The sequence below is a fragment of the Cebidichthys violaceus genome, unplaced genomic scaffold (assembly GCF_023349555.1).
Source record: "Cebidichthys violaceus isolate CVI_PGR_0920_01 unplaced genomic scaffold, fCebVio1.0.p SCAF_29, whole genome shotgun sequence".
Lineage (NCBI taxonomy): Eukaryota > Metazoa > Chordata > Actinopteri > Perciformes > Stichaeidae > Cebidichthys > Cebidichthys violaceus.
Window position 1 is genome coordinate 637,205 of NW_027176472.1, and position 22,321 is coordinate 659,525.

At 42.7% G+C, this 22,321-nt stretch overlaps 1 protein-coding gene across 2 annotated transcripts in view; it reads right to left on the minus strand.

Moving 5' to 3' along the window:
* LOC137880565 (band 4.1-like protein 3) overlaps window positions 1-22,321 on the minus strand; it is a 104,828-nt gene that overhangs the window by 74,007 nt on the left and 8,500 nt on the right. The window contains exons 1-2 of one of the 2 annotated variants that reach the window (XM_068721976.1): window positions 7,583-7,926; window positions 3,742-3,893 (exon numbers count right to left, since the gene is read on the minus strand). The gene's annotated coding sequence lies outside the window, so the exon portion shown is untranslated. Of the gene's footprint in view, window positions 1-3,741; window positions 3,894-7,582; window positions 7,927-22,321 lie in introns of those variants that run through there. The other variant, XM_068721977.1, reaches the window with a different exon arrangement.

Sequence of the window (22,321 nt, forward strand, 5' to 3'; positions counted from 1 at the left end):
CAAACTGAACAGAAACTAAATAAAACGCATTAAAAAAAAACGTCTTTCTTAGTCTTGCCACTGTAACAGCAATCACCAAGTCTGCTTTGGTTAAAAATAAACCCTCATTTCACAGAGTTAGATGTGAATAAAAGCAGTTATGTGCGCTCCTCAGAACTACCAGACTCAATTGACCAAAACAGTAATTGCACTTCGCTGCTCTTCAGGAAAAAACACTTTATTCAAACCCGACAGAACAAAAATGAAACTCATTAATACTGTCTTTGTTAGTCTTTCCATTGATCCCAAAAAAATCACCAACTCTGGTTTGATAGTTTGAAAGAGACTGAATAAGTAAGACATCATTTTATCTTCCGTGTCACGTCCGGAGCGTTTACTGCCAGTCCCTTGTGTCGGGGAACGCAATTTGAATGATGCACACTGCCATTATCCTTAAAAACAACATTATAGAGAGGCAATGGCACAATGAATGGTTATGCCATGAATATTAATAGTATATTAAAATGGGGGGGTTGTTTTACTGGCAATCCTAAGGATGAACACTTGAGGGCTGAATATGGATTCAGGTGAAGGTCAGGGTTGAGGTTAGATGTTAGTTGCGATGATACAGTTAGGGTTTGGAACTAGGCAATGCATGATGTCAATAAGCAAGTACCTCACAAGTATAGAAGTACGAGCGCATGTGTGTGTGTCCATGAGTGGGTTATGAGACAATGAGCCCCTGGGCAAACGCATGCAAAAGCCCCCCCCCCACCTCTCCTACATCAAGAGCAAGACACACTGACTTAATAGTTGTGTCTCTTTGTAGTTGCTTTGTGTCTCTTTGTAGTCATTATGTGTCTCTTTGTAGTTGCTTTGTGTCTCTTTGCAGTCATTATGTGTCTCTTTGTAGTTGCTTTGTGTCTCTTTGTAGTCATTATGTGTCTCTTTGTAGTCGCTCTGTGTCTCTTTGTAGTTGCTTTGTGTCTCTTTGTAGTCGCTCTGTGTCTCTTTGTAGTTGCTTTGTGTCTCTTTGTAGTCGCTTTGTGTCTCTTTGTAGTTGACTTGTGTCTCTTTGTAGTTGCTTTGTGTCTCTTTGTAGTTGCTTTGTGTCTCTTTGTAGTCGCTTTGTGTCTCTTTGTAGTTGACTTGTGTCTCTTTGTAGTTGCTTTGTGTATCTTTGTAGTCATTCTATGTCTCTTTTTGGTCGCTTTACATCTGTTTTGCATCTCTTTGGAGTTGCGTTGGTCTTTTTATGTCTCTTTGCAGATGCAGTATGTTTCCTTGTGGTCATTTTGAGTCTCTTCCTGGTTGGTACGTGTCTCTTTGAGTGACATTTTGTCGGTTGAAGGCCAGGGGGGTCCCCCGACACGTTGGGCCCCAGGGCCTGATCCCGGCAGGTCCGTCCAATAATCCATCACTGTGTGTGTGTGTGTGTGTGTGTGTGTGTGTGTGTGTGTGTGTGTGTGTGTGTGTGTGTGTGTGTGTGTGTGTGTGTGCTTGTGTGTGTGTGTGTGTGAGAGAGATTGCTCACTGGTGTTCAGAAGGCAGGAAGGGATGTGACTTTGTTTTCACCAGGCTACAAAAAACATGACGAGCCAAAGAACAGTCAGCTGGGCCAAAAGAAATGACAAGCGCATGACACACACACACACACACACACACACACACACAGACACACACAGCTGCTGCTGCTGCTGCTGCTACTGCATGCCTTGGCATCATCGTTGGTAACATCAGGGTGACCCCCACACAGTTATGCAGCGCTCTATGCATGTGCCTGGAGCTACAGCATAAACAAAAGAAACCATGACTCAGGTAAAATGGCCACCTCTTCCTCTGTGATACCGTTTCATACACAGGAGCTGATCTGAACCGATCTCTTTTTCCCACGGAGCGGTGAGGAAGAAGTGGCCGAGTACGAGGAATGACTCGTCTCCGATGAGACGCGGAGGGGAGGAGGGCTGGATGCTTCATACATGCTCGTTTTGAATTGCAAATGGTGGGAGGCAGCATGCCGGGCTGTGAAATCCCAGCGGAGCCCTCTGGCATCTGAACTCACGCACAAACACAAACATGTGCACACTAGTAGCAAGAGTCTCTGCACTAAAAATCCCCCCTCTAAAAAAAAAAAAAAAAAAAAACAGTCACAGAACCGTCGGAGTCGCTTCGACAGGCCTGAACTCTGTGTGATCGCAAATTCAATGTCGTAGCAGTGATGAGCAAACAGTGGAGAAAACTGGCACTGGGATGAGGTAATGGCTCCCTGGCAGTTAGGAGGGCGAGAGGGTGGGGGGGGGGGGGGGGGGGGGGGGCATCAGGAGGCGGGCTGGCAGAGTGACTTTGCAGGCCTGACACAGCAGGCGCAGGAGTGTGTCCGATGTTAGCGACAGGGACGCTGTGTGACAGACAGCAGGTCTGCAGGCCGAGGCCGACGGTGTGTGTGTGTGTGTGTGTGTGTGTGTGTGTGTGTGTGTGTGTGTGTGTGTGTGTGTGTGTGTGCGAGGCCTGGAGGGAGAGCGTGACAGAAGTAGGGGTGACGCTGCAGACCCAACATGACATAATGAGAGACGATGGGAAGAGCTTTTTAGGGCAACACTTCATCGAACTTTCCTGGAGATCATAGTCGATTGCAACAAACTGTGTAAATGACTCGATGTAGTGAGAAATATAGGGGAGGGGTGCTACAACTTCCTACAACCTTCCTCGTCAATTACTGCATGTAATTCCATAAAACCAGCGAAGAAGCCAGGGGGCTCAAAGGTGAGGCCATTTCCCATACAGGGGACCTGCCCCGGCACGCAGGCCTAAAACACAGAGCAGAGCATTGGCTTCACCTCTGCAGCCCAACGTCTCCACGGCGTTCTCGACCCTCAGGTGCACCGACAAAACGATCGCGCCGCGAGTCAGACGGGGAAACAACAAGGCTTCTCAGAAAAATCTCCCAAACGACACGTTTTGTTTTACTTGGCGTGGGCAAAACCAGAGGGTTTGTTGACAAGAGAGGGCGTGACAATGGCAGCACTGACTGTGTGTGTGTGTGTGTGTGTGTGTGTGTGTGTGTGTGTGTGTGAGTCCACAGCATGTGTGTGTGTGTGTGTGTGTGTGTGTGTGTGTGTATCTGTCAAATGTGGCTGTTGCATAATTAGCAGTGGGTGTGTTGAGAGAACATAATAAGAGCAGATCCAGTTTGTCCTGAGAGTCTGAGACACAAACGGCACAACTTTTCTTTCTTTCTTTTTTTTAAATAAGGTGTAGAGCATCACGTGGCCTGTAGAGTGGCTGTCCAGAATCCTGGAAGTGGTGGTGGGGGAGAATCTAGCAGCCTGGTTGGTTTGTCAACACTGACTGGGCCAGTACAGGCGCACAAAACGACGCAACAACTTGCCTCTACTGCTTCATTCCCACAATATGATTCAACCCCCGCGGCGGAGGGATGGCAAGCAAGCGGGCAAAGTCCATGCGCGGTCTTACAATGAACAGCCGCAGCTTGAAATGAACGCATTTGTTATTCCTTGCACCGCAGCAGCAAAAAGCAACCACAAAAAAAAAGAAAAAGAAAGAGAGGGAGAGAGAGAGAGAGAATACAGTAGAGCACCGTAATCACTGAGGGGGGAAAACGTTAAAGCCCGACATTCAACACATCGTTTAACACAGGCAAGCCTGGGTTTAAAACGACATTGAGCAAACTAGCGCGAGAGAGAGAGAGAAAGAGAGAGAGAGAGGGAGAGAGGGGGGGTTGATATGAATATTCCAACATACCCTCCTGTCAGACAGACATCCAAAGGAGGACCATGGATGGTGGTGCGCACCGGCGGAGGTCAATCTTGCTCCCCTTCGCCGCTCCGCGCTTATTCTCCGGTTACAGGGGCGGGAGGAAAGGGAGTGAGTCGGTGTTTTGCCGGTGAAAAAGCCTAATGAGAGAAGGAGGAGAGAAAGAGGGAGGGACGCTGTCAGATGCAGTGAGGGAGGCGGGCGAGGAGGGGAGGAGGGAGGGAGGGAGCAGTGACACACACGCGCGCGCACGCGTAGCAGTGTGTGTTCAGGGGGAATGCGTAAAGACGAGAGACTCGAGTCCCATTCCTGCCCCCCCAAAAAAATAAATAAATGGAAACTAAAGTCCCTCTCTGTCAACAAGTAGTCCAATCTCAATAAACACGCGGAAACACGCCAACAAAGATGACACAGCACATTGTTTCCACGGCAGCTGCATTCACGTGTCAGTGCTTTTTTATTTATTTATTTTATTTTATGTCAGGGGCTTGGATACATACCATTTAAGTGTATTTGGATTGTTAATTTTTCGGCGTTTCTTCTTCTTGCTTGGGATGAAATACATATTTTTTCTTCCTTGAAGCACCACATCAGAGGGTTTTTTGCTGTTATTTCTCGCGGTGTCGTCACGATCCCTTTTGATTTCATCACCGAGGTCCGCTGCTAAGAAACGCACGCGCGGGGGGGGGGGACTCGACTCTCTCACCTTTGCATACAGAGATGACGGGATTTTTTTATTTATTTTTTTGTCGGCACAAAGGAGAGCGCGCCCTGTTGAGAACAAAAAAAAATAATGGCAACTCGCCCGTGAAAGCAGTAATAGGGAGGTATCAGTTCCCCATTGTGTGTGGTAAATGAACAATGTTATATTTTGAAAGGCACGCTGACTTTAATGTAATTAAACCACTGATTAGGGGGTTGCTGTTGCTGATTGGATTCATCAGTCAGTCCTTTACAAAAGCACGGCCTATAGTGCTGCACTATATGTTTAAAGAGATAGCTTCGATGCGGTTGTATAACCGTAGGCCCATAGATGTACCAATAAACCACTGTATCAAGTGGCATCTCCACTGATTCAGCATTGCATTGCTATGACACATGGACAGTTTAAAACAACAACAAAAGGATCAAAACTGATGCAGCAGACCACAGATATGTTTTTTTTTCCCATTCCACACAGGTGTGTTATGCAAGGATAAGATGTGCAGTTCCTTTTGGAGCCACAAGACGTTATATACAATGTTTTCCTGCACGTGCAGAAATTTGTTTTATTGTCCAATTTCAGGTCTTACAACCTTACATATATGCTAGCTGTTCAGCACACAAAAAAAACAACAGGTAGGCCAAGTTAGCGGCTGGCTGGTGAACATAGCGGAACATTTAAAGACCCAGATATTAATAGGGGGGTCGAGCAGCATATTTTTGCCCCGAGGCACCCAAGCAGGTTAATCCGGCCGTGTTTATGTCTCTATCAGATGTATAGAAGGGTGGCAAATTAAAGGAAAACCAAGCAGTGTCTTAATAAGCAACTTTCAGTGGCTTCTATATATATATATATATATATCGCAGCAGCCTCCCACTGGCAGCTGCACAGGTGTTCAGCTGGCCTCTTGTCTGTGAAAAGCCATAGTATATAGAGTCACATCATCTTCATACTCATCGAAGCATTCAAGCGAGCCCTCTTGCTCTGAAGCATCTGCGCCATACGTCTTTCTACATAAAAGGCTTTTCTTTTCCTTTTTTTTTTTTTTTTTTAATTTCCCCCGTCTGTGTATTTATATTTTCTTCCTAGGGTCTGACCTTTAAGACTCTTTCGCTGACAGAGCTATACATGAAATGGTGTCTGCGACGCCCCTAAAAGTGTCTCTGCCATTGAGAAAAAAGAGAAATCCACATTTCAGATCTCGGCATTAAAACATACGTGGTTGTTTTGCTTTGCGGGCCGAACAGATTGACGTTGTTATAAATAGCACCTCTGCCTTCGAGAACATATGAGCAAGAAGGCAACAGCCATGCATGTTTCTTTGTGGCGATGTTCCAGATTTGTTGTTTCGCTCTGGCTTTTTGTTAAAGCCAACATGGATTGTATGCACAATGCTATATAAGCTGACAAAATCAAAATACTTTTAGCATTTACCAATTGATTTGAAGCTCTTCTTAATACACATCTAAGCTTGTTTAAGTTGAGGATGGACAAATAGATTATAACTACTTTAAAGCCAGTCTGTTGAAAAATGAAGCGTCTCCATCTTGTTTTTGTCGGGTGGGGTGGGGGGTGGGTGGGGGGATGTATTTGGCAGGACAGCGGAAGCACTGCGGACAACAAAAACAGCTGAAACCACCAAAAAAAATATCCTGGTCACACATCATCTACCTTTAAATCCGTCCCCGTCAGCACAGCTCCAGGGCAGTTTGGGCCGGTGCTCCCCAAAATTAGAGCTGACAGACCGTCTCACAGAAAATCTATGTGAGATCCTTCTGACGGGCTTTTTAGAATTCTACCGGCGTATGCCGTTAGCTGCAGGTTGCTGTTCGAAGACATCAATTACTCAAAGTGAAGTCGAGGCGATGCCGCTTGTTTTTCTGGGATATTCTGCCTCCGATGATGTTTTTTTAAATAGGACGGAACATCATAATTATTTCATTCGCCTCGTCTCCCGTCTCACCTGCACAGTTTTCTATCCCAGCACGCACTGGGTGGAAAGTAAGGAAAGTAGTCAGTCCACCTCGTGACAAACACAAAGAGACAGATGCTCACACTCGTACGGATGGAGAGTCCTCAGTCTGACTCAAAAGAGTGTCTAAAATAAACTGGAAATTTACTTTAAAGGGCCTACGATGTAAAAGACAGGTGGCCAAGGAGATCATTTTCATTAAAAACATACAGTTTGTATATGGATCCAGGTGTTAGGATAGAAAATGTTAGCTTATAAAGCTTCAGTATAGTATATGCTTTAGTTTTTGAGCTTGAGATGAGCCATTATAGAGCCATTACATCCTCCAGCCAGCATTCCAGATAAGGCCACAACGCTAGCTTGGTTAGATGTGATCTTGAAATTGAGAAATGCATAAACTACCATACAAGACATCAAGGCACAAGACTAGTCGGTCAATGGTTTAGTTAGCAGGTAGGTAGCATTAGTAGCTTTGTTGAAGTTGCCAAATTCAGAGCATTTCTGTTTCCTCCACATGGCTCTCAAGATGGCGACGGCTGAGCCGGTGGCTAGCAGCTAACGGTGCTAACAGTGCAATGGACGGCAACAGTGCTGACAGGGCTAACAGTGTTTGCCTGAGAGGGGGGAACCGGAGGGTGGATGCTACGTTTAGCGCAGTGCGTACATAGCAAATCGTTGTTTGCTGCTATATTAATGCTTGGAAAATCATATAGAGAACCTTTAATGAAGCTTAAAAGCTAAATTGCGTTTCTGTGTACTGTGTTTATCTGGCACCAGCCTCAAGTTGGTTGATTTGGAATAACTTTGACATTGTTGTTGCTCTAGCTAACAGGAGCTAACTGGCTAAAATTTGATAGCAGGTGTTGAGCGCGCTAGCAGGGAGGGCAGGGATCATGTGATTGGCTGAAATGTTTGTATAAATGTTTTTATATTGAGTCCTTTGGGGTTGCATACGCCTCTGAGGACTCGTTTAAGCTAGTTCTGAGCGGTAAAGCATCACGCATGAAGATATACATGTGTAAACTTTTGTCAACATGGACATGCTACACATCGTTAGATGGTTTGGATTCTACACAACTCAGTCGTTCATAATTTAATTCATTCAGATTTACCGGCAAGGTGAAGAAAAGAGACAAAAAGTGGTTACTCCTTACCTTTGAAGCGGTCACAAAAACTCCCCTCAGTCTTTCCTGTCTGTTTTTACGACGAAGCCAAAATAAAATGAAATAGGATCAAATAAAAATGGATAAGCTTTTAAATTTTGCAGACTCATGAAGTGACGGCTTTTCATTCTCCCTCAAGGCGGATTTTATTTGCTTTTTATCACCTGTCCACACAGGCCAGAAATCAAATCTGGGTCCTTCCTGCTGTTCACCTATGAGCCAGAATTCCTCGCTCGAATAAAATAATCTCTGCAGCACATTAACTTTACTAGAACGGTAACAATTTAGTTACACAGTGCCCATAAAAGAGCCGTTACCATTTTGCGCATAGGTCCACATGTTGTAAGACAGTCGCATCCACTACAAATTTTCCTCCCGATGTGACAAAGAGTGTTGTGAAATGATAAAGTGGACCCGTCCAAGTGATTTACTGTGTTTTTGAAACAAATCAGAGGAGAGCTGGAGCATCCTGTCCCTTCCCCTGTCCGCTATCTGTCGGCCAGGACGCGCCTATTTCCTTCTCTCCGTTTGCTCCGCCGCCGCATGACCTTTTTCCCGCGGCGGTGGAAAGTGCTGTGGCTAGAACCGCCGACTCAAGAAGGTCACGTTTCAAATGCAGTCCTTCTCGGATGAAAATGAATTTTCGACAAATATGTTGAGAAATATTTGGTACGTGCTTTTACGCTTGAAGGGATTCAAATATCCAACCGAAGAAGGTGACGCCCATGCTTTGACAAAATGATTAATGGTCTTGCATTAAAACAAATGAGATTTCTTTTAGCCCTTCAAAAGGAAGCCCTTGACTGATAAGACTGAGCAGATCCTTTGTGTTTCAAAGATAATAAAACACGACCTTCAAGACATTTTTAAAGAGAACAATTTGAAATTCAGTGTAATTGTTGAGGAAATGAACACTTAACCGTGGCACGGTTTGTCAAACCATCTTTGCTCATTTTAACCGGACAACACCGAGATGCCCAAGAGTCGATGTCCTATTTGTTTTTGGGGTTGCTGCGTTCTTGTTCCGTAGCCTCGCCCTACACGTATCCGTGCAGCACCGGGGGTCAGAGGGGAACCCTTCGCCTGTCACGCTCCGCTAAGCATGCGTGTCTGGAGAGCTCCGATGATTGCAGACAGGCCGCACAGGAAGCCAGCCGTGGCATCCTGAACCCTGCGGCCCCCGGCCACATGTGGTCATCATAACAATAAGAACAACGGTCCGCGCTGACACTGACGGCAACAACATCTTCCCTCTCCGGGGACATCGTGAGGCACCGAGAAAACATTAGATAAAAGAGTTTTCACAATATGTCGGAGAAACAGGATATTTAGAAAGAGAAGCAGACCAACCAAAAGCAGCTTGAAAAATGTATGATTTACTGCAGTCTTTATGAGAGTTTGGAATATATATATATATATATATATATATAAAATACTTTTTATATACTTTAACTACTAAATGCTATTACAAATTGTATATTTTTCCAAATAGCTACAATGAAATAAGTATAATTGTGAAATATGGGATAGTGTAATAGGAACTGATCTTTTTTGTTGATATATTATCTCTATATATGATATATTATTATATTCCTACAAATACTACAAGATGCTAGTGAAATGGCTTCAAATATTACAATTATTATTGTGCTGTAATTACAGTTTGGTTTGCATAATATTCTGTATATATACATATACATATATATGTATATATACATATACATATATATGTATATGTATATATACATTCCCACAAGAACAAAGATGCTGTTTAATAAACAATAGTGTGTCCTCTTTCTATACGCTGAGAAACCGTCTATATGCATGAGTAACTCCTAACTGTTCAGCTTGTATATCGTCGACCCCGGGTGTGCTGAGTGGCTAATGGATGAAATAAGTGGTCCTCAAATGTAGCTCCATCTCCTATAAGTGTGCACACACAAACACACAAACACACACACACACACACACACACACACACACACACACACACACACACACACACACACACACACACACACACACACACACACACACACGATAGAAAAACTCATGAATTTCTGCTGCACAAACGTTCAAATGGACTGCATGTCCCTCCGAGTGCTTCTGCTTCCTGCGTTTGCTCCCACAGAGAGGGACTCCTATCAAGGACTCAGTGGTAATGATGTGTGTAATAAATGTCATAATCATCCTCAGATATAAAGTTTATTTGTGGCTTTCGCATTTGAATTATGGTTCAGGCACTGACTGGTTTAATACATACTGAACTGAGGGGAGGAAAGGCATTTCATCATCGGAAAGCTAATTTCATTCCGGTCCTTTCATGATGAAGGACGCGGTGGCATTTGCATGGTACAAGTCTCAGCTCCATTCACTGTCTTCTACTATCCAAAATACTTTCAGCAGTTATGTTCATTATTTTTTGGACCATTAAAAGAGTACTCCACTAAATTAGCACCACACTCCTATAATGGTGATCACGACGGAGATATCTTTCTTTTTTATTCCACACATTCATCCAACAGTTTAATCAAAATTACAACATCCTGATGGGAGAAAACAATTTTTTAATTAAACTAAATGATGACATTGATGATTAACAAGACATTTTTTAAAATGGCACATATCAAAAAGGTTGCCTACATGTTCACCAGCTAGTCACTATGTGCTGGGCAGGTAGAGGGACTTCAGTGCATTTGTATCAGTCTTACAAATATACATTTACAAAAAGGAAATGCAGCGACTTGCCAAACAATAATGGCGAGTAAACCGAGCGGCGGAACAACGTCGTCCCCTCGACAGGCCCGCCTGGAAACTGAAAGGCTGCGTGAAAGGGGCTACTGTGACGTCACCCATTGGTTTGCAGAGTACGGGTTTAAAGCCTTGAGTTACGGCATTTTGGCTGTCACCATCTTGGTTTTCGGCCGTCGCCATCTTGGTTTTTTTTTTCAACCAGAAGTGACACGAGAGGGTGGAGCTAACGCTGAATAAGATGTTTATAGCTGACCAAAATGTTCCAATTCACTTTCATGTACTGAAAACAAACTGTGAAAGGGTTAAAGTTCCAAGACGAAAACATGGACAACTCCCAGACCGGACAACACTGTGGTAGCGACCTGTCAATCACAAGGTAGCCCCGCCCTAAAGCATATCCTGCTTTATGGTTTATTTGACTTTAAAAGGGACTATAATTTACTAAATAAACATCATACTGTATTGAGGAAGACTTAAGTGATTGAGTTTGTTTTTTTTAAGTCTCTTGTGTGTCCCCAAAGTTAAAAAAAATAAATCTATGGAGGACCCCTGGAGGGCCGGATCAACTTCCTTTACTGGGTTAACAGAAATGCTTAGGTTGACGTCTTGTCTTGACTCCAACTAGGAAACAAGAAACAACCTTTGTTTACATCTGTGACCATGTCTTAAAAGGTTTCCACCCCTCTGCACGATCATAGGAGACAACATTTAGAAATTAAAAGACATGTCTCAGAGTGGACTAAACAGGCCTTATTGTGTTTGCCACTGAGCACGAAGCCCTGCAGGCTGCTCTGCCTGCCATTCGGCAAAAACTCTAACCGAGTTCGGGGATCATTGAACTTTCAAGCACGCGATAAGCGGACGAAACAACTGTTTAACTCGTAAAACACAAATGGACAAATCTCCCACACGCCCCTCTGGCTGCTTCACCGGGCCCGCTGTGTGTCGCAGCCTCTGCAGAAACAGAGAGCGGCAAGTCAAACACAGGTTAGAACTAAAAAAAAAAAAATCATCTTTATTTGATTTTAAAACACTGTACGCATATTTTAAAAACGACACGCAACATCGCATTGCAGCAGCGGATGTATTTCCAGTGCGGCCCTCTATGGAAATCATTTTACAGCTTGCAGTGTTTTGGCCGTGGAGGGAGGACCGACGGAGCGGAGGGCATGGACGGTTGCCCGGGTCCCACAGCTGCGTGGCGCTGGGGCACAGACAGCCCTTCTCTCTGGGGCACATTGCTCCATTTATGCCCAACACACTGAACCATTGATCTGAGGCTCCCCTCATCTCCGTTGCACCAACGCGGCTCAGGTCCGCGCAGACTCCGAGCGAACACAATATCTGACAACATCTCTCATGCAAAACATTAATTTGCTTAACCGGCCGAGTCAAAAGCACGTGTTGATATTTAGGGAAGTGAAAGTTTGAAATGTTATCTCTGTAACTAACGCCCAAGATGTCATGAGCTGCAGCACTTCAAGGGGGGTAATCTTTCAAGGAGATTCATGCATATGTAAATCACTTCTGTGTTTCTGGACATTACAGCTGCTAGTATCAATATGTATACATTAACAATGAATCACATGACCACTTGTATGTGAAAGGGGGTCACTGATAGTGACGACCGCACAGATAATTATCACCCTACTCTGCAATTCCCATCAGCTAGGCTGGCTTTTTTTCAGCTTCTTTAGACTAGTTGTTTTCACAGCTTTACTGTTTGGTTCAGTGTCATCGCTCTCATCAACCCTGTTTCCAACAGCAGCTGCCAGATGTTTTCAGTTTCCAAATCTGGTGCTATAAACCCTCTGTGTGCTACCTGCCCGGCACAAAACAACAGACAGATAGAGTCGGAGCATTTAGCAGCTAAAGACGAGGATATTTAGTTTGAGGAGTTCAAAAATGAGCAAAATGTTCACCATACAAACTTTTTAAGATTGTTGTCAATGTTGTGCTAGCTTGTTCCACTGTGTCCAAGGAGCCAAAAAGTCAAGCGGTGCAGCTTTAAGTGAGATGCAAGATCTAAGATTTCTCTTTGTCGAATATTTTGAATATTACAGAGAAATTTTCCAACGTAGTTCACAATTTAATTGCACTACAGCGGTAGTACATTGTTTGTGCATTTACAGCTTGTTTTCACATCCCTTAAATGGACAAAAAAATCTGTTCTCATAACTCAACAAAAGTTTAGTTTTTTTCCTAATTTTTCTTCTTTTATTTGCATATTTATAAAATAAATTAGTTGCTCAAGTTGTAACATTTTCAACTATGTGCTGTTATACTTTCACTTCCATTCATATGTCTATTTGCATCAACTCACGTCTTTGCATTGACTTTATATGCAATCACACCATGACTGAAAATTGCATTGAATTCAGTCTAAAAGCAATTTAAAGCCTACAATGTGTATAATTTAACAATTTCAAACTTCGGTCTAAACAAAATTGTATGCCATCAAAAAAATAAAATAAAATATTGCTTTCGGATTTTATCACAAATAAAATGTTATTACTGCTTTAATACAAACTCACTCAGTAATGTTTGTTGAGCAGCAATAGTAACGTGAAGTTCTCAAACATTAGCTAAACTTAGCCTAAGCTAAGGGTAATACCAGACCAAGTGAGGCTATGGCAGCAAAACCAGTTCATATTGGAGTGCATGATATTGCTCATGAATTCAACTTTGTTTTTGAGAAGAAGAAGAACGTAGTTATTATTCTTCACACAGTGCATAGTCTCACTTTAAGTGTCCTGAAGAGCCCCTAATGTGTTGCATACTTCTTCACAGACTCAGCTTCTACCGAGGGCCTTTGCCCAAAACACTAACTCAACACTCTCTGGGTAAAATTATTAAAGACAAAATGATGGAACATAATCATCATGGATCAAAATTAAGAATATAATCCATACATAATAAAAGTTGCCCAGAAAATCCATGTTAACTGACATGTGCATAACTGCTTATAGATCCAGACATTAGCTGTAAATCTTCACACGGCAAAAAGTCAATTCTCCACAGTGCAGGGTTGTTCCAAACTGCTTCCGATTAAAAAAAGAAATCAATCCACCTCCCACCAGTCTCTCGTTCTTTATGCGTCTCTTTCCCTCTTTGGTCAGCTATCACTCGGCTGGCCCACTGCTGGAGTTTGCCTGATTAATATTCACTGCACTTTTCCGTTGGCCGATGCAGCAACCAGTTTACAACCTCAGTGGGAGGAAACCTGTCAATACGAGGCTGAGGCTCTTTTATGATTTTGGAAAGCCTCTTTTCTAGTTCCGCTATTGGCCGTCCCTGCAGCGTCCTTCACTAATGTATGGAGTGCTTGGGATTAATGAACCTCGATTAATCTATTGAACTTGTCTTTTGACAGTGTTTCATGATTAAAATGACAAAACTGAGATCTACTCACATCTACTACACTATGACTTAGAACCAATGCTAAAACTAAATCATGCACATGCTGGGGATTGTTTTAATGCAGCAAGTGATACAATGTTCACTGACCAACATGGTGCAAGAGCATGTTCAACATAGAGCAACATGAATTTCCAATATATCATTCACATAGGTGCATGGTTTAAAAAAAACCCACTACATTCTGTTCTGATATTCATTCACTTAGTCCACCGCTTTGATCCAAAGCTAAAAATCTTGCCAACTGTTTGGTTGATTGTTATGAAATTTGGCACAGATATTCATGGCACCCAGAGGATGAATCCTAAAGACATTGATGAGCCTCTGACTTTTCCTTTAGTGTGCGCAACACATCCGAGATTTCACTTATCCAGTGAAATTTCTCAGCATCTAGTAGATTGGCGAGCTTTTGTAAAGACAGTCATGACTCCCAGAGGATGAATCAAATTGACTTTGGGGACCCCGTGACTTTTCTTATTGCAACAGTGAGGTTTGTGCTTTTGAACGAAATGTCTCGACAACTATCTGACAGATTACCTTAAAATCTAGTACACACATTCGTGTCCCACTCACCCGATATCACTCGAATGAACGGATGTATAAAGAGCAACGTAGTCTGCCTGGGGTGGAGGTTGGGGCAATGAATGAGTCAAACAAACACAGGTCTTTCACCCAGGAGATTTGCTGTTCCCGTCCCATGTGAAACCAAAAGTTGACGTTTCGCCTCCCAGCTGTTGGTCTATCCTTAGTCTGGAAGAATGAAATAAGTCTGGATCCAGCTATTACTGCATTTCACAACCTTTAAGACCTACTGTTTTAAATAGGGGCTTTATAAAGTGTTTCTACAGTTTGGTGGAAAAATCCGCTGATTTACAGAGGTCTTTCTCTAAATGTAAGTCAATGGGGAAAAAAAATATTTTTGGGCGCAATGGCATCAAATGACGGATTGGGAAGTTGCCACAGTTTGACCACAATGTGAAATATTCTTCCTTGGCGCTTGGTCCCACTGGATTGTGATAAATCTGGTGTTCCCTTGACTTTTCCTCTAGCACCATCATCAGATCATAATGTTTATGTCCAGTACTTAAGTGGATGACCAAATACCTTCAAAGATATTGACACCCATCTGCCTCAGCTGTATGTTGTGTTTAGAGCTTAAGTACAGCCTCACGGAGCTGCTAGCATGGTTGAGCCTTGTTATATAAGAATACACTAGTCTCATCTGGCTTCTTCACGAATTGGGGCTGGAGCAGAGAAAACGTTCCAACATCTACACAATCATCGGGAGGAACTCGACACAAACACTATTGAACTAGAAGGGCACTCGGAGAACTCAGTACTCCGCCAAGGCCAAATCCCGCAATGTTAGCAAAAGGGACAAAATAATGCGTGAATCCGCTTCGAGATTCTGATCCGCTTCAAGCAGTTTTTCCCGAAATCCTGCTGACAAACAGACAAACAAGCCGATTCTGAAAAGGTCCCCTCCTTGGCGGGAGTAACTATGAGACATCAATCCAAACTGTCTCCTGCACAGCGGCGAGCAAACGGCCTGTTTAGAGGAAGTCAGATTCATTCATGCTAAAACGGTCCCTTTGGTATCTTTTGGTGTAGAGCCATCAAAGACCTGGGTGGTAATGAGCATGAGCACGCTGTGTGTCGTTTTACCGACGCCCCGCTGCATCATTTTTACGACACAGTTCAAATTAATTCCCGCTGCCATTCAGAGTCATTAATGTAAGAGGCTACCGAAGGAGACGTGCAACTGGAAAAAAAAACAAAACGCTCATTTAACCATCTCCCAGCGTTAACCTCTACCTCTTGACTTATTGGATAATTCACACGACTCACTGAACAGCGGAACTCAATGAAATCGCAGCAGCTGTCGGCTGGGGGGAATCTTGCGGTCGTTCAGTGTCACGTTCTGGCAGTGTATAACACTTTACACGGGTCATACAGTCAAACGCTAACTGGCGACCTCGCCTTGTAGTCTGAAAACACTCAGCGCAGACGGACAGGGTGCTGGCATTGCTGTCTTGAAATAAGTGGTAGCATGTCCTTGAGGCTGTTCCGTCCTCAAGGAAAGAGAAATGAATCAGCCCACAGTCTGACCACAGGGTGCTTAGGCCATCTGTGTCATCGCATTACTTGACCGCCGGAGCATTTAAAATATCAAATTTACCTTGGTTTACGCTTAAGATACAAGAGTTCATGGAAATTTAAACAAAAACAAGTAAAAATGAGTTCTCACCTTCCTCATAGCCAAAGGAACCGTTGTCGATATTTCCTTTTATAGTATTTGCAGCTGGTCGGGCAGCACGGGAACATGTATGCTCCACTCTAAAAACCCACTTGTTTATTTATTATTTGAATATATTGATTTCTAAAAAAGCTGGTCTGCTTTTTTCCATCTTACTGATGTATGTCAATATTTTAACTGGATAAGAAAGCAAACAAGGTATTTAATGAGTTTTCTTCCAGTGCCTGCTCAGCCCTATATTATATATATATATTATATATATATAGGACTATACAGTATGCAAGTATAAAACATTCATCACACACTGGGCCCATAAAGCAGCTGATTGTGCTCAGCTGCTCTACTTTCCACGCTTTGAAATCACATGTTGGCGTATTGCACTTTGAAAACAGTCATTCTCATTGACAATCATTTTTGTAATTTTGCTTTTTCATAACATGATAAACATTATTACCTTAAAGGGGACATAAACTCACTTTTTATATCGGGAGTGCCTACCAACCTACAAACTGTGGAATAAAAAAGGCGCGCCACATTTTTCTTACAATTCAATCAGAACAGACTGGAAGGGATTTTTCGGAAGGGGGATTTAAAGAGACGGGCGCTAAAACAGAGCGTTTCAGACAGAGGGAGACTACAGGTATATTCAGACAGATAATGCGAGAAAAATAATGTGTTTTTTTCAAACATTAAAGCTCTTAAACGTGTTCTAGTAGATAGTAGAAACCCCAAATACGAGTATGAACCTGAAAATGTCACCACTGATGTGTCCCCTTTAAAGGCCTTTCTGGAATAACGTGTCGGCTGTGAGAGAGTTACTGGAAAAAGAAAGCAAAAGATCAAATGTGTGGAGAGCCAAAGTGTTCAAAATGACGTAAATAGAGAAGAAATTCTTAAGTATATACAGGCAAAAAATATAACATGACTATGAAATTATGAAACGATCAAATAACATGTACAACCCATAATTACGGATTGATAATAAAAGACGGATAACAACAGAGCATGTCATTTTGTGTCTTTTTCTAATGGTTTTCATTTAAAAAATGTCCTTCAACTAGTTTGAACAACCCTTTACTGTTTTCAGCTCAGAAATATCCACTCATAATACTGAGATATGAGTATGACTTCACTGGCAAACACTAATGTCCTTTTGGTGGTGAAAAAAAGGCACTTCACAGTCCTCATGGTAAGGGTTGTCAAAATGAAAAGGATCTTTGTTTTAAGAACAGTGTGGAGGCCCCGAGGGGACACAATCCAAAATATCAAGAGGCATGCGGTTGTGCTTGTTTGTTTGTTTTCCCTAACAACATACTGAATTAGAAACAGTGTGATATTAAAGGGGCTTTCCTCTGCTGAGTCAAGCCGTACATCTTTGACGTCCTGGATTTGTATGAAGGTGCCGTACTGCCTTCAGCCTCAGGGGGGCAGGAGTGCACCACAGGAGGAACATCAGTCGTTAGTAACAAATTCAGATCATGAAAATAATAGCAATAAGGAAGATGTAGAACTTTATAGAACTGTACTGCAAACGGACATGAATTTTCACGGTGTGCAGGCAGGCCGGGTTAGTTACGGTAAACTGGCTGGTAAAGACAAAAATGGTGAAAAGACTCTCTGTTGGAGACCTGGGTGTGGACAGCCTGGAGGCAGCAGCAGAGGAGAGCGTGATAATGAAACTGAACTCTGCGTCTCCTTTGTCGTAGAAAACATGTGCAAAATGGCACATATGACACGTCTTGTTCCATTCCTGGCAACATGCAAACACATGAGGAATGCAAGTGCATTTGACACATGACGTATGAGCTTTTGTGGGACGACTCATATGTGTCATTATTCAACTAAAACAACACAAGATTGCCAAACTCTAAAGAGACAAAGCACCAATAACTACGATCAAAGTAAAGTAAATTTTGTAAAGTAAATTTTGAACAGTACAATTACTTGATATTCAAAAAGGTAAAGCAACTAGTCCTCTAAGAATAAAAAGGCGTAGGTTTGCATAAGGACGACAGGGACATGTCCCTTCCAATATTTTGGGAAGACAGAATTGTCCCTATCGATATTTGAACAAAGTAGTTTGCATTATCATTGGAGCAAACAGGCGGTTGTGCCTTTATTTATTGCTAATAAAGTGGATTTAAGGCTGCGATCTAACAGAGGTGGTGACATGCCTACATGTATGATGACTCAGCAGAGATAACGTTAAATGAGAAAAATTGATCCACAGGAGATTAAATATTTGAAAACAATACAGAATGCCTGAGAGACTTGCTGCATTATATTCCGTTATATTTTTATATTTTGAACTTTCACTTGGTGCCGGAATTTCGTGTTTTCCATAAATTGATGCAGAATGCAGGAAATCACGTGTTTTTACGCTCAAAATGTTTTTTATTTTGAATTACAGGATGTGACAATTGAGATCAATCATCCGTAAATTGAAAGGTTGAAATATCTCCATTAAAGTCAGGGAACGTTCTCGGTATGAAAACGGGGAGAGAAGTTCAGTTCATTTCACATTCAACTGCTTTTCCGAAGAGCTGCTCAATTTCAACCTCTGAAGATTTGCTGATACACTTTAACAGCTTCTGCTTCTAATTTGATTAGAAAATGAACTGATCATAATGAAATCAGTCCCAGTTCTTTGAAGCCAAACCAGGCCAGATAGCAGCATTAGCCGTTAGCATTACTTTAATAAACTCACTGTTGAAGTGTCTTTGATTGAGCAAGAGACATGAAGACTACAATGACTGCAAGTGGTTTTATGATTGTGTTGCTTCAATAAGTTGGTGCACCAAAATTTGCCAAACCCGATATCCTACATGCTACCAATGCTCATTGATAATCCAAGCTCCTTGTCCAAATGAAGCTCCAGCGTAAATTTAGTCAGGGTGACTATTCTCTTACATGCTTAGGCCTGTAGTCCATTTCTCACACATTTTGCCATTCACTTACATTTTCCTTCCGGTCATCGTTTGGGGCTGTCAGTCGTCATATCAGCTGTTCATCAATGCTCTTTACCAAACAGAGGATCATTTACAAGAACGTACAGCTCCAAACTAATGGTAAAACCATAGACTGTGTATAAGAAGTGGACTTAGTCGTCTTCACGTCACCCATTGATTTGTGGATAGGGTTCTAAAGCTTCGAGTTTGGCATTTTGGCCGTCGTCGCCTAGCCTGTATAACATAACACGGCTTTCATAGCATATGCAATCTATTCAACTCTTCTAACTGTACAGATTTAGCGTTTCAATATCAAACATACAATACAACCGTTTAATGCTGAAACCATAAATGTAGGATTCACAGAATAAACATAAATTCCTCACTACATTTGAATAATGTTAGTAAGATAATGTGAACATAAATTCCTCTGTCACAATACTGACGCCTCGTGCTTACTGCACAGCGCAGCACCGTAATGTACAGAATGAGCTAGTTTCATAGAATATGAAATTCAGCAATATAATTCCTTTCTCTGTTCACACAATGTAATTAACACACACACACACACACACACACACACACACACACACACACACACACACACACACACACACACACACATATTACACACAAATATTCCCAATCCCTTCCATCGTTAGAGCAATATCAAATTAAAATAACTTTGTGCTACAACTCAGTGGCTAAAGCACCACGATGGCTAGGCTAAGTCTCAGAGCTAGTAGCATATGGCTAATGGCCGTTAGCAGCAAGTGCTTAGATAGTCACCCCTTTGTGACTCTGTGGGTTTGAATCACAGTTTTTAGTTTTCCTGCAGATGGGGGACATGGTGCGTTCTTGGCCTCTATTTGTCCCTCAACAGAAGCCTGTTCTAGTTTAAATGAGAAGGAGTAGGGGAGTTGTTCTGGGTTTCACAAGGGTAGGATTTGGCATGTTGCTGCATGTGGACGCAATGTGGCCATCCTCACCACACCTAAAACAATACCATGGCTTTGGTCTAACTGTTGCAGTGATTCACTGGAGTTGTTTTTCTGCTTGTACATATTTGGTCTTATGTTTCTGTCTTGTACTTCAGGCACAAGCTTCTCTGAGCTGCATGCTTTGAGTTGTGCCACCTGAACCTGAAGTTCAGCAATCTGCTTCCTAATGTCATTGGTTATAACTAAGAGAGCGTCTTCAGTTTCTTTTGGGATGGCAATGTTCTCAGTGCAGGACATGTGTGCAGCTTGCATGTTTGACACGGCCTTTGGCTTTGTAAAGCCGAAGTGTTGTTTCATTCTGCTGTCTTTGTTAGGCTGCTTATCTTCCTCAGTTCGCAGTAAGAGAAGAAACTCTGCAAAGTATGGTAGCTCTCTGAGAAAAACCCAACAATGTGTTGTGTATCATACTCTATGATACATGAGCAAACCCTGCTTTTGTTGATCAGTGGATGGAGATAATCCTAAATATTATAGTAACTATTTTCCAATGGGTTACACACTCCCCCCTTAAATGGATGCACATCCCGCTGCATGCTTTAAAGGGCTGCTGGGTAACTGGCTCTGATACTCCTGAGGAAATGTTTGTTAACCAATCTCTACCATCATCATCAATAAGAGAACTAATGAGGGTAGTACTCAATCCTTGAAACAAGGAAGTAACAACAGAAACTATGGGATTCCTTAACTCAGGATAATGGAACCGACGTGATGGCTCACGTTGTCTGAGTGATCTCCTGATAGGAATGTTCGCTTCTGTTTGAACCTCGGCCCTCTCTTGACTTGCTGTCTCCGTTTCTGTATGATCAGTTGTCTTCTCTGTCAAATGTTCATTGAAGGATAAATCTTCAGCCTCTAGTTCCACAGGACTTCCGTCCACAGGTACCGAACCGACATCCACTGAAGAAGCATCAAGTAAACCTCCAGGTAAGTCCTGAGTTTCCATTTCAGGTAAGTTTTGATCTCTCTGGTTTACAGGTGGACTCAACACAGGTAAGTCTTCCAGAAAGGTCTAAGTTTCCATGTCAGGCAAGTTTTCTGTTTCATCAGATGGTAAGACCTTGGAGAATTCAACTGCCCTCCCGACTGATGTTGCGTCAGACAAGGTATCCTCAGTAACCTCTCTTACAGACAAGTCACAAACATCTGAGCATGTCTCTCTTTCAGGCTGATAGACATCAGTTGGTCTCAAAGCTCCTGGAGCTGAACCAACATTGACGCAAGATGGATGAGGTTTTGCAGGGCTTTCACTACGCTCGCACATGACAGGTGCTGGATTGTGTTTTGGTATGTGATACACTTTGACAAACCTCTTGTCTGTGACATCTGGTATGGAAGCCGTTCTATACCAGCTTTCATAGTTGTCGTCATCTGAAATAAAGGGTTCTTCATCTTGTTGGATGGCACTTTGATGTCTTGTTTTAGGTCTCTTTGGAATATTTTCTGTCTTTGGTTCCTCTATTTCAACTTCAGGAAGAAATCCACAAGGAAGTAAAAGGTCTCTGTGTAACGTCCGAGGCGGACCTTCCTCCTTTTCAGGTTTCACAGAGTAAACAGGTAAATCTCCCATCCGCTTGGTCACCACATAGATAGTGGGTTCCCAACGATCTGCCAGTTTATGTTTGTTCCGGAGACGGAGGGTACGCACAAGAACTCGATCCCCGACGTCCAGTGTAGATTCTCTGACCACTTTATCAATTCGCTTCTTGTTTTTCTCTGCAACTTTGCAAGAGTTTTCTATAGCAACCTAATAGCTTTCTTCCAGGTGAGATTTCAGGTTCCTCACATATTGAGAATGTGAGCTGGATTCTTTTCCTTTGACTGGCAAGCCAAAGGCTATGTCTATGGGTAGCCTTGGTTGCCTCCCCAACATCAGCTCGTAAGGAGAGAACCCAGTTACATCATTCCTGGTACAATTGTAAGCATGAGTGAGAGGTTTGACATGTTCTCGCCACTGTGTCTTCTCTTTATCTCTTAGAGTGCCTAACATACTGAGGAGTGTTCGATTGTACCGTTCAACAGGATTTCCCCTGGGATGGTAACCTTGCGGATGCTGGCCAATGCACATAGCTCTGATGGTATGAGACTCAAAGTCTCTTCCCTGGTCGCTATGAAGGCGCTCTGGAAACCCATAGTGGACCAGGAAATGTTCCCATAAGCTTTTAGCAACAGTGCTAGCTTTCTGATCATATTTGGTGAAATGATCCATAATGACAAGAATATCCATGGTGTTCCGGCTGTCTGGTTCTAATGAAAGGAAATCCATACAGACCAACTCCATTGGTCTGGTGGTGTGAATGTTCACCAGAGGTGCAGCCTTGTCCGGCTATGTCTTCCTTCGAACACATCGCTCACA